We start from the raw sequence: 13,228 nt of genomic DNA, 5'->3' as shown, positions 1-13,228 counted from the left end.
CCCTGTCCCCCACCTAGAAGAACCTCCCGCCAGAGGTAGGAAAGCCGCGCCTTCTCTCACCTGTGCGGGTCTATAAGCTAAGGACTGAGACCACCGCCCAGATGCTAGTCTGAAGGGTTAACGGCCCAAAAGTCTCAGATTAGCTGAGAAACTCCCTCCAGGAGAGTTCTTAGCTGATAACACCTGCAGGCAGTTAGGGGCTGGGACAGCTTGAGAAGAACACATGTGTAAGTGGAATCGTCCACCGCCAAAGTTCCCTTTTCTGCCTTATGAAATCCTCAAGCCCCTTTAGCCTCTGCTTCCGCTTCCCCTAAGACTGCTGCCTTTCCTTGGTCTAATAAAAGGACGCCTTGCTTCTGATGAGATCAGTCTCCCGTTTCTTTCATTTCCATACCCCACCCCCATCAATCCTGATCTATTTAGTTCCACAAAAGGTAAAGAGACCAGTTTAATTTGCTACTGCCTAGTAAGTCTTTACATCAGACCTTGCTGGACTTCCTCTGTCCTGCCATTGTGCAAGTCTTCCTGGGCCAGCCAGGCAGGGGACACTCCAGTGAGGGTGGACAGAGAAGCAGCCCATTGGCATGGCCAGGAGCCTTAGGTCAGCCCCTCTCTCCTCCTCCCTCTCTCTGGGTGGAGGTGGAGAAGGGTTCAGCAGGGTCTGATCTCAACCACCTCCTAGGTGACCCCTCTGGTGGTGGACAAGTCCACTGTGGCCCCACAGTTTGTTTTGTTTTGTTTCTTTGTTTGTTTGTTTGTTGTCGTTTTTAAGACACTGTCCATCCTGGAATTCACAATGTAGATCCATCTGACTTTGAGCACAGAGATTCTCCGGCCTCTACCTCTTGAGAAGCTGCCGCCATGCCCAGCTTTCTATTTTTGTTCTTGTTTCTGTTTGTTCACAGTTTGTACAACATAGGCTTGACTAAGACGCACTTCTCCTTAGAGAAGCTGTTTGGGGAGATATGAAAATACAGACACTAAAATCAGTTATGATTTTAAAAGTTTTTTTTTTTTAAGATTTATTTTATGTATGAGTGCTCTATCTGTATGTACACCTGCGTGCCAGAAGAGGGCATCAGATCACATTATAGATGATTGTGAGACACCATGTGGGTCTCAGGGAATTGAACTCAGGACCTCTAGAAAAGCAGACAGTGCTCTTATCCACTGAGCCATCTCTCCAGCCCCCAGTTATGATTTTAAATGGTAGTTGAATTAATCTCTCTTTCTCTACACAGCTGTGTCTCTAAGGATTTGCTGTAGTTTAAAGTGGTAGAGACATGAAGACATAAATTAGATGCATAAACTAATTTCAGATAGTGCCTCTATTCAGTGGGAAATTGTATATTGGTTGTCTAAGAATAATGTAAACAGCAGTGATAAAAACAACTGCTGCTCTGCTAAATGGCCAAGTGGCAGAGAACAGTCAATACTGAGTTAACATGCTGAGTAATGGGTTTTGAGAAGAATAAAAGTTGAAGGTAGAGAATAGTGGTTGTGTTGATAAGGTTTCTATATTAATTGACATTGTGGAAAAAGATCTACCTTATGACCAACACTTCAGCCAAATCTAAATGATAGGAGGGATCAAATGATGTTAGAGTTTTACCTGAGTATATTCTAGAGAGAAGGGTTGACACCCCTAAAAGTCTTCAGTTAGGACAGCCCTTGAGATACTGGAAAAACATCAAGGAAACTAGTAATAGTATGGTCTGATCAGAAAGGAGATGAGATTACAGAGGAAAAGATGGCCAGGTGGTGGCCAGGTGGTGGCCAGGTGGTGTGTTGCCCTGCAGGCTGTCTATCGGAGAGACTGCTGTAAGTGGGGTGAGAAGCCATTGAGAGGAACAGCACACAAAATCAAGCAACAGACTGGAGAGTGGTTCTTCTGGAAGAGGAAAAGTGGTCAAAAAGTCCTTATAGACAACGAGATGATAAGGACCAGCCATTCAGAAGCTGGAAAAGCATTCCAAGAGGTCAATGGGATGTGATGAATCAAGAGCAGAAGGTTAGGAAGATGCCAGGACTGGAGCAGGGTGAAAGAGGCTGACAGTGGCAGAGGAGAAGGACTGAAGAGCAAGCAGGAGCCAGATCAAGCAAGACCCACGGTCAGTGCAGAAGACTGAGTTGTATTGTGATTGCAATGGACAGCTAGTAGATAGGATATAGCAACCAGGTACATGTTTTGATTTGTGCTAGAAGCCGATATAAGGCTAATGAATACTTGGAAAAACTGTTGAATGGGAGAAAGTGGAGAGAGATAGAAGAGAGGAAGAAGGGAGAGAAGAATATGAATGAATTTGAATTAAATTTCTCCAAATTGGTTTGTGTCAACAGTTCAGATGAAATGGTTGAAAATGGTGGTAGCTGAACCCAGTGTGTGGCTCAAGCCCTTATTCCTAGCCCTTGGGAGGTTACAGGAGGAAGGCTGTAAGTTCAAGAGTAGCCTCCAGTGCTTAAAAAGGTTTTTTTTTTCCCCAAAGAGAAAAATAAATGTTGTTAATACAAAAATAGTGGTAGCTCTGACTAGCATCTAACAGTAGAAATGGTGATTTGCTGAAGGGCTCTGTGTGGAGATGGGGGAAGGCCAGAGGGATTAAAACCATGAGCTGCTCTATTACTAAGCCAGAGGCCAGTCTCCATAGAAAGGTCAGCAGGAACCAGTCAAGTCAGACAAGTCAAAGATTTGTCTTCAAATCCTAAAGCCAACCAAAATATATTAAATAAGACTTGAAGCTGTAGACTAGAGGAATTGTGTTTAGAAAGAAATCATCTGGGCTTTACCATGGGGATTGCAAAGATGAAGAGAAGAATGAATGGACACAAGAAGATTTCCAAGAAAATTGAGAAAGACATTATAATGGCTTTGTTTGTTTGGTAGCCATGGAAATGCTAAGAAAGGATCCATCAGGAAGATATTTGCAGGCTCCGTTGGCAGGAGTTTATGATAACTGGACATAAGCAGAGCAGGAGTGGGGGATGATAAGGCTGAATCCTGACAAAATGCTCTGGTAGGATGGCTGACAATCACCAGGAAGGACAAGTTTGGAAAGCCTTTGGCATATCCGTGTGGAGACATGTCTGTACCAAAGAGGAAAAGCTACTGATACATGAATATATATATATTATGCTGAAAGGTGCCAGACTATAAAACAGAACTCAATGTGTGATATTATGTGATTATATAAAATTCTTAAAACTCAACCTCATTCTGTGGGGAAACAGGAAGGGCTGTGAAGGGGTCAGGAAGAGACAGAAGTGGTGAGCTTGTGTTCAGTGATGGCTCCAGTGGACATGTGTGTCACAATGATCAAATCACACATTTGGAATATGTGCAGCTTCCTAGCTGTCATCCATATCTTCATACAGCTGTGAAAATTGGTTTTTGTTTGTTTGTTTGTTTCCTTCTCTTCTTTGCATCTTCCTCACCCCATTTCCTTCCTCTCCCTCTTTCTCCTCATCTTTTCTTTTTTGGTGGTGCTAGGGACTAAATTCAGAGCTAAGGCATCCACCACACTGAGCTACATACACTCTGGCCTCGAGAATTAGAATGTACCTAGAAACTCTTCCCTAGTCTACTTTAGTCTAAGTTCCATCCTTTATTCATTGTCTTACTCTCTGTCCCTTTGTTTTTCATTCTCTCTTTCTCACACTATCTTCTTTCCTTCCAATTTTTACTTAGATTGAAAAACGGGAAATTTTGTATGACCAATTTCTGACCCAGAAAAACTTGTGATGGCATTTTCAAATTTGTCATCAGTGATCTAAAGTGGATCCTAGTGTAGTCCCTTGGCCAAGTAGAATTGCTAAGACTTGCCACACACACTGGCAGCTAACCTGTAATCACAGTATTCAGGAGACTGAGACAGGAAGATCATGAGTTCAAGGCTACCTTGGATTACCCAGTGAAACCCTGCCTTAAAACTAAACAAAACAATGAAAAAGAAGACTCCATATGAGCCAAAGGAAGAATTTCACTTGGCTTCACTCAGTTTTACAGCCTATGTCTTTGGGTAATAAGATAAAATAATTCATTACTGAACTTTTAATTTTTAATTAGACCCATATTGAAATGCTTCTTTCCTTTCAAATTGTAATTTGTTTTCTCCTAAGACAAAAACCAAATAGTCATTCTTTCCTGGCACCATGCTTACATTAGTCAATGAAATGGTATTTGATAAGTTCATTTCCACTAACAGTTTTCCATTATTTCAGCTTTCTTCTTATCTCAATTCTAAGATACTTCTGTTGTTACTTTAAAGGGAATCTTATTTGATTCTTTCCCAGGCCCTGTTTTCATGGTGATATGATAGTCTGCTATTTGAATATCTTGAGGTGACTCAGTGAATCTGTGTGGGCTACAAAGCCCCCTGCCCCCTCCCTTGTCTAGAGGACATCCCTAGTTGAAGGCTTCCACCGCTGGACTTCCTACATTGAGAACACACAGTGGAAACGTTTGGCTCCCACCTGTAACATCCTTGGGGACTATGAGCAGCATTTTCTGCCCGTTTGTTTAGCTTGCCAGAGAGGTGACTGTACTGTCAAACAGGAGCGTGGGGAACATTGCCCCTTCAGGGAGCCACTTGGAATTCGGGTACTTGTCCTGGAAGAGAGTCTCATCCCCGTAGTCTCAGCCAATAGGAGAGAAGGACTCAACTTCTCTGTTTTCTTCCTTGTATGTGCTTACAGATAATTTCTAGCTGACATTTCAGTCCTAACGTTTTAGTCTTACAAGAACAAGAAAAGGCTTTGACCCTGGGGCCCCCAGATTTCCTGTGACAGCCTTGCTCTGCAACCCCAATGCTCACATCAAGCTGACTGCTCTGAACAGTGGTGTAAATCAGGAAAGAGTTTCTAGACATGAGGAAGTACATATGGTGGAAGAAAGATTTCGGTTAATTCTGGCAACTACAAATTTGATGCCCTCCTCTAGTGTCAGGTCCCCTGACAGAAGTGTCTGTCAGGATCTCCACACTGTTCTCAGCAGCCTAGTCTAACCAGTCACATTTTGCTTTAGGTACATTTTTTATTAGTCTGTGTTAATCAGTGTTTCTTTGCTGGGACAAAATACCTGCAAAACTCCATTTAAAGGAGAAAGAGTCTATTTTGATTTATGGTTTCAGAGATCTGAGGTCATATTCACTTATGTTTGTCATCTCTGGCTTGCAATGAAGTAGTCCATCATAGCAGAGTTCAAGGGAATGCTGCTTGGAAAAGCATTAAAACTCAGTGGAGAGACACCCAAGGCTCATGCAAACTAACATGATAATGTACCTGGATTTTAATATGACAGGATTGACAAAGACTTTCTGACATTCAGACACACACTAATTAAAATCTTAAAAAAAGCACTGCCTAGACTAAGAACCAACATGTCAGGCTGAACTTGCTTTTGATATCAAATGAATCATTGTTGAAGTCTTCAGTCAACAGATTTCTGGAGTTTTCAGAGCTAATAAATGACTCACTTCTCTTTCCTTCTTGGACTCTATGTCAGATAAAGGATGGGGAGAAGGAGCCAACATCTGCTGACAAACGACAGCAGCACAGATAACAGCTGTGTAATTGTGGGGGCATGAAGTCTCAAGTGTAGAATTTGGCTTGATTTGGGGACAACGCTAGGTTTCTAGTTTTTTTTCACAGAGTTGAGCTCACATGGTACCAAACTCAGCCACTGCACATGGTTCACAAAGCTGCACATTACAGTCATCACAGGAGTTTTTCAAAAATAGCAGACGCTCAGCTCCCTATGTGTCCAGGCCAGCTAACCCACACTTTCGGGCTGTGAGGGAGGACTTCGATATTTTAAAATGCTCTCCACATAATTCTCAGGAAGTACAGACCTCTGAGAGTGAGGACCACCGGGCCTGATAACTACTGAAGCAGATCACAGACGACTGAGGCTTCGTGTGCCTGAAAATGAGAGAGCTGACATGGGGTGAACTGCTCTGCTTAGTGCAAAATAAATGTTGCAGTTTGGCATTTTTTTGTCACTTTCAGAAAAAATTCTCAGCTTTTATCTCATTAAAAAAGGCATTTGCCGTGCTTGCTTCAGCAGCACATGTACTAAAATTGGAACAATACAGAGAAGATTAGTATGGCCCCTGTGCAAGGATGACACACATATTTGTGAAGCATTCCATCCTTTTTGGATGGAACTAGGAAAGATCATCCTAAATAGTTAACCCAGACCCAGAAATATGCACATTGGTATGTGCTCATTTACAAGTGGATATTAGATTTATAGTACAAAATAATCATACTACAATCCACAGACCCAAAGAAGCTAAGTAACATGGAGAGCCCAAGGGAGGATTCTGGAATGTCACTCAGAAGGGAAATAGAATAGACAGCAGAAGTGGGCGAAGAGAGGAAACTGGGTAGGAGATGGAATGGGGAGAGAAACAAGAGCGGGGATGAGATGTGAAGAGAGAATGGGGGTGGGAGGTGAGAGGTCTGGGAACAAGAAGGGAAACTAAGGGAGGTCTGTGACAGGAAAAAAGGGTCTGGGAAAAAGGGAAACTGAGGGACATCTCTTTTTCACGCTGGAGGCCCATGACAAAGTAGGCTCTTGGGAGGACATGGGTGTGGCTCCAGCCGAGACTCCTAACATGGGGGAGGGGTGCCATGAAGGCAGAAGTGACCACGTCCTAGCCAGGCAGGACTAGTGGAAGGAGGGGAACAACAACCCGATGACAAAACCTTTGATCCAAAACTTACCCCACCTACAGGGGTAAAGAGGGAACAAAGACTGAGGGAATGTCCAACCAATAATTGGCCTGACCTGAGTCCCACTCCACAGTAGAGAGCCAGCCCCTCACACTATTAATGACACTTGCAGACAGGAGACTAACTTGACTGTCATCTGGGAGGCTCCAACCAGCAGCTGATCAGGACAGATGCTGGGACTTGCAGCCAAGCATGGGGCAGAGCTCCAGGAATCCTGTGGAAGTGTTGGAAAGATGGAGGGACCTGGAGGAAGCAGGAACCTCACAAGAAGACCAACAGAGACAACTAACCCAGTCTCGTGGGGACTTTCAGAGACTGAGACATCAACTAAGGATCATGCATGGTCTGGACATAGGCCCCTGCATACATGTGTCCAATGGGCTGCTTGGTCTTCATATGAGGTGCATGGTGAGTAGGGGTGGGGGCTGTTTCTAGCGTGCTTTTGGATCACTTTGCCCTGGCAGCTCTACCTGGTCTGGCCTCAGGGCATGAAGATATGCTCAGTCCTGATGTGACTTGATGTGCTGGGGAAAGCTGATGGGGAGAGGGCTCCCCTTTTCTGGGGAGAAAGGAAGAGGGGAAAGGGAAGGGAGAAAGGAGCAGGACTGGGAGGAGAGAAGGGAGGGAGTGTAAAGTAAATAAAAAAGAAAATAAAAATAAAAATTTAAAAAGGCATTTGCCCCATTCTTCTTCTGAGATTCTAATTGTGTGTATGCACAATGTGTTTTATTGTGCTAACTAACACACTCTGAGTTATGAGAAGAAGAAGAAGAAGAAGAAGAAGAAGAAGAAGAAGAAGAAGAAGAAAAGAAAGAAAAAAGAAAGAAAGAAAGAAAGAAAGAAAGAAAGAAAGAAAGAAAGAAAGAAAGGAGGGGACAGGAACTACATAAGGAAAACAACAGAGCCAAAATTCCTGTGCCCAGGATCCCCTGCAGAGACCCATACTCCAACTAAGGACCATGCATGGAGAGGACCTAGATGCCCTGTTCAAAGGAAGCCCATTGGCTGCTCAGTTTCCAAGTGGGTTCCCTTGTAAGGGGTACAGGGGCTGTCTCTGACATGAACTCAGTGGCTGGCTCTTTGATCACCTTCCCCTGGGGGGAGCAGCCTTGCCAAGCCACAGAGGAAGATGATGCAAACAGCCTTGATGAGACCTGATAATCTAGGGTCAGATAGAAGGGGAGGAGGACCTCCCCTATCAGAGCACTAGGGAAAGGGCATAGGGGGAGAAGAGAGATGGTGGGTGAGACTGGGAGGACAGGAGGGAGGGGGCTGCAGCAGAGATACAAAGTGAATAAATTGTGATAAATAAATATATAAATTAAATTAAATTAAAAAATAAAAAAGGACAAATGACTTCAAATGCTGGTAAGGTGTGCAGAAAGGGGTGCTTGTATTAACTGTTGGTGGGAATCGAAACTGGTGAAGCTGCTATAGAGACTAAGACTACCATACAGCCCAATAGTCCAACTGTATCATTACAGAGAACTCATGTCAACAATTTCTTGCTCCGTATTGCCTTCCTTTTACTTAGTATTTTGGAGGAGCTCTGCCATCTGCCTGACAATTGTTAGAAAAATCAAAGGCATTTTAATAGTTACCAAGGCAAAAGATACCCAGAGATAAACTGGGTGCACAGTGAAGACCTTGGCTTTGCACAGTTAAAAATAAATAATTGATGTCGGGAAAAGGCAAAAATAATTAACTTGACAGCCACAACACCTGAGTTGAGTTTTGTTGTCTGGAGGATTCTTTTTTAATAAACACAGGTGACTGACCCAATGGTAAGGAAGACGCTAAAAGATAAAATGAGTCCTCAGAATAAGCAGGAACTCCTCCTTGGTAGATGGAGGAAACACACCACTGTGGTACAGACTCCTACTGGCTCCTCTGTGGCTCAATGACAGGCGTGTAAAATGACAATGAACAGCTGTGTCATATGATAATTCTGGCTTCAGGTTTTTAAACTCCATCCTTATCATCTTAGTTGCTGCATTTTCTAACCCTGTAAGAGACTCCTTTTCCCCACATCCACACCTGTTTTTTTCTGATGATGATTATTCTGATTGGTGTGAGCAAGAATCTCAAAATAGTTCTAATTTACATTTCCCTGATGGCTAGGCATGTTGACAGCTCTTCCTTCCTTCCATGCTTTCTTCCTTCCATGCTTTCTTCCTTCCATGCTTTCTTCCTTCCTTCCTTCCTTCCTTCCTTCCTTCCTTCCTTCCTTCCTTTCTTCCTTCCTTCCTTCCTTTTTTCCTTTTATCATACAGGAGCTTTTGATTTTTTAACTGCTTATAAGGACTATTCTTAAATTGTAATTTCTTTATGTGAGAAACTTTTGTAACACATAAATAGTTGCTGAGCACTTAAGGCTCAGAACTGTACTATTTTTTTAATGAAAAACATTTTTATTTATTTGAGAATTTTATACATTAGTACAGTATCCATCCCCTCTCCAACTCCTCATGTATCTCCACCCCTACTTCCTCTTAAATGGCCTCTTCTTTATTACACGTGTGATACATAAGCTGATGAGTCTGTTCAGTGTTTCTTGTACACGTGTTCAGGGCTGGCGGCTTGTTCCTGGGTAACCTGTCAGAGCACTCGTTCCCGGAGAAGGCTGACTCTTACTTCCTCAGCTGTCACTGATTGCCTTTTATCCAGGAGCAGGGCCTGTGAGATTCCCTCCATCTGTGTTGGCATCTTCTCTGGTGTTGTCGTTGTGCTGGTCTTTTTTAGGCAAACATGGCTTTGATTTGGTAACATATTTCATGAGTGCAGCTTCCCTTCATATATTTAAGACACTATCTCTCCACAGATATCCTGACCCTCTGCCTTTACAGTCTTTCCACATCTTCTGTGATGTCCCCATGCCTTAGATTTAGGGGTTACGTTGATGGACCGTTTAGGGTTGGGCACTTCTCAGTCTGATGGTTTTGGTTTTGACCATTTTATGATTTCCATAGTCGTCTCCACCTACTGCAGGAAATATAAAAATGGAAACTTTTTTAAATGAGGGGTGAGAACTACACTTTGTTTGTTTTTTGCTTTTTGAGACAAGGTTTCTCTGTGTAGCCCTGGCTGTCCTGGAACTTGCTCTGTAGATCAGACTGGCCTTGAACTTAGAAACTCATTTGCTTCCTCCTCCCAAGTGCTCATATTAAAAATGTGTGCCACCACTGCACAGCATCCAGAGCCACATTATTCTCTGGCTAAAAGGATAAGTTTTTAGAATGGAGTTAGAAATTATAGTGGTTTAGGAAAGTGGTGGCAGTCGATTTTAACGGAAACTCTCTCCTCCAGTTGTTGGTCAAGTGAATGCAAATCATGCCCCAAACAATAAAGGCTGTTATTGATGTTCTTGTTCCCTTCTAGAACAGAAGGTTAGACCCTCTTGTTGAAGACACCACATTCTTCAGACACAGGATGTATACCAGCGATGTGGCACTGGTTGTTGGAAGCATTTTCAAGTAGTTATTTGCAATAACTATTTGCATTTCTTTCTTATTTTTGATACTGTCAAGTCAGTTCATCTTGCCATGGACTGAGAGGATTTGTCTCTTGGTGTCTAATTTTTGCAATTCCAGTAGATTTTAATCCCCTATTTGATATGCAAGCAGTTAGCAAATATTTCCTTTGCTGGCCTCCATTAAGGCTGTCTTCACTCTGGTGATGGTTCCTTTGTGGGGCAGAAGCTTTTTAATTTCATATGTTCCCATTTGTCAATTTGTGGATTATTATTTCCTGTGCTATTGAGCCCTTTTCATGAAGTCCTCTCCTGTGCTGATATTTTGAAGTATTTCTTTCCAAATTGTTAGGGGCTTCCATGTAAGGTTATAAAGGAGAGGCTGCCTTCTTTTCCAGTGTATGTATTTTCATACTTTTGTCAAAGATGAGGCAGCTACTGCAATGTGGGTTTATTTCCGGGTCCTCTATTCTATTCTCCCAGTTGGTCACCACAGCGATGCTCCCTGCAGTAGCTTCTCTGCTTTGCATTCTCGCGACCTCTGCTGGCCACATTTAGTTTTGCAGCCTGTGGTCTGCCGGGTCCTTCCAACCCTACAGCTCTAACTTGGGGAGCAGGGGTGTGTCTCTCAAATGCCCTAGGAGTTGGCCAAGCAACCAGATATGTACAGTCAGACCTGTTTTCATACATTCAAAATCCCCTAAACTTTAGTCGCCGTGCTGGAGGGTGAGTGGAGGAAAAGTACCTCACAGGAGCTTCCCGTGCTTACAAGGTTTTGCAGGGAACCTCACAGCAGGGAGAGAGTTGTCTTCAGTGGTGATTCATTGACTGCCTGGCTTGCGGCTCAGGCTATCAAACGCTCCATTTCTTCCCAGTTGAGGAGGTCTGCGTCTACCACCTAAAGGGAGGCACTTCCCCATGCACTCACACCCTGAAGTGAGCCTCTAGCCATTCGTCCCTTTTGCCCTTCCAAATGCATCCCAGGGCTGCGCAGTCCCCACCCCCTCTGCAGGGGCGTTGGCAGGTGAATTCAGGCTCCTCCACGGGGATTGCTCTGTATTGTAGATCCTCAGGTCAGTTTAGTGTTAACAATATCTTAACCCTTAAGATGTCACACCCACATTGAACGCTGCGTCATAGCAGGCGGTAAGACAGAATTCATGGCCAAAGTCGACCTTTTTGTTGAGGAATCACCATCTCATCAGCACCTACTGGATTTGAAGGTTTGTGTGAGCTACAGGCTGGGTCTGAGGGTGGGACTGTCAGTCTCTTTCACGCAGGCCCCCTGGTCTGTCTTTTGAACTCCACTTTTTAAGCTTCCGGTGAGGACCCACCTGCGTGCAGCTGTGTTTAGCTTGGCTTCCCCTCCCCTTAGGGCATCACCTTTCTGTTCAGCTGTCTTGTCACTCCCTTTGAAAGTTAAGGACCATCTTCCTCTGCTTTCCTCGTGAGAGGAAGAGCCTTTGTTCAGTGCATCCAGGAACAACGGATGAGCAACGGGCAGGTGCACACCACCTGCCCGTCCAGCATTGAGTAGCCATGCTGGTCATCGCCGGCTCTTACATCAACCACTGCAGTATCATCCTGCTGGTGTTCAGGCAGTCTTCATTTTCACTAGCAACGGCCTCAAAGCAAATTAGGATTTTTGTTATAGAACATTATAATTAATCTGTTTAGTTATTATTGTTAATATTTTATGGCTCCTAACATGTAAGTTAAATTTTATCATAGGTGTGAATTGATAGGAAAAATATACTAATAGGAGTCTACATACTAGCTGCAGTTTTAGGCATCCACTGAAGGTCTTGGAATTGCATATGGATTAATCTTAATTTTGCCATAAAACAACTGCAGAAGTTTCCTCTACCTCTCTTTCAAGTGAAGCAACAGTGAGGAGGGGTCTGGGCTCAGCAAGGGCTTGAGTGGCTTGAGGAGTGGGTCTTCTGAAACTCCAGTGTCAACAACTTGCCCAAGTCGTGCCCAGCCACAGCTTCAAGTTTATGCCCCTGGAGTCCCTACTAGCTCTGCAAACAAAGCTTAGTCTGAATGATCTACATATGCCCCTCGGCTAGTTCTCAGTGTCTCATGGCACAGGCCTGCATCACAGACTCAACAAGGAGGCCTCACCTACATTTACAACGAACTCTGATTCACACCTGATTAGGCTCATCCTGTGCAAGCAAGCTGGCTGAACAGCTCACAGAAGCAGGCGTATCCCATCATATTTATTCCATGGGTCTGAGTGCTATCCCAAGGGTTTTCATAGACTTCTCATACCAGCAAGAAGGGCTGCGTGTGGAGCCGATGAAGGTTTTTGATCAGGTGTTAATTTCTGAGCCACATTCTGTCTGCAGCAGCTGGGGTCCAGCAACAGGAGCCGCTGTGCCTTCTCCCTGCCTAGCACTCTTGCGGTCCTCGGTAGAAACAGCACTGTTTTGTTTTCTTAGCATTCTGCCTTTCGGCAAGACACACTAACAGGTGCTGCTGGATAGAGGCGGTTGGAGCTGACACACTTTTTCTTCCTTCTGAATCTAGCCAATCAAATTGCTCTACAATCCAGCAATTAGAATGAGTAGAAGTGTGGAGAGAGTGAGGTCTCCAGCCTTGCTGGGGAAGATGGTGGTCATGCGGAAGCCATGTCTTTTGTTCAGGAGCATTCTTGGTGGCACCTAAAAATTCTGCTGTTTTACTAAAAAAATCAGAAATGCTCCCTGCATCGGCCAATGATCAAAAGAAGAAAAAATAAACTTCGTGCCCAGATGATAATCAACCATGGGTTTAAAAATCAAGTTGAAATGTTCAGTCTCAAAGCCAAGTGAAAATGTCTTCTTGGTTTCAGTCATAAATAAGCAAAATCCCAACACTCACTGGTGACCTTGAGTAAGCAGGACATAAAAGAGAAAGCTGTGTGTGGCTGTGAAGTGCAGCTTTGAGATGGAGTTAAAGGGCTGCTAGAATCCAGGTTCTGGTCTGGGAGGCTGATTCTTAAGTTTGCTGAAGCCTTTGGCACAGTGTGAGACTGACCAC

At 43.9% G+C, this 13,228-nt stretch overlaps 1 non-coding gene across 1 annotated transcript; it reads left to right on the top strand.

Annotated features, from left to right (window-relative positions):
- The first annotated feature begins 6,045 nt into the window (after positions 1 to 6,045).
- On the top strand, positions 6,046 to 6,152 carry LOC129677944 (U6 spliceosomal RNA). The gene has a single exon (XR_008720296.1). It is a non-coding gene; the product is annotated as a U6 spliceosomal RNA (small nuclear RNA).
- Positions 6,153 to 13,228: the final 7,076 nt, after the last annotated feature.

The sequence above is a fragment of the Psammomys obesus genome, unplaced genomic scaffold (genome assembly GCF_907164565.1).
Source record: "Psammomys obesus unplaced genomic scaffold, mPsaObe1.curated_primary_1811, whole genome shotgun sequence".
NCBI lineage: Eukaryota > Metazoa > Chordata > Mammalia > Rodentia > Muridae > Psammomys > Psammomys obesus.
This window is presented reverse-complemented; position numbering and strand designations above follow the sequence as displayed.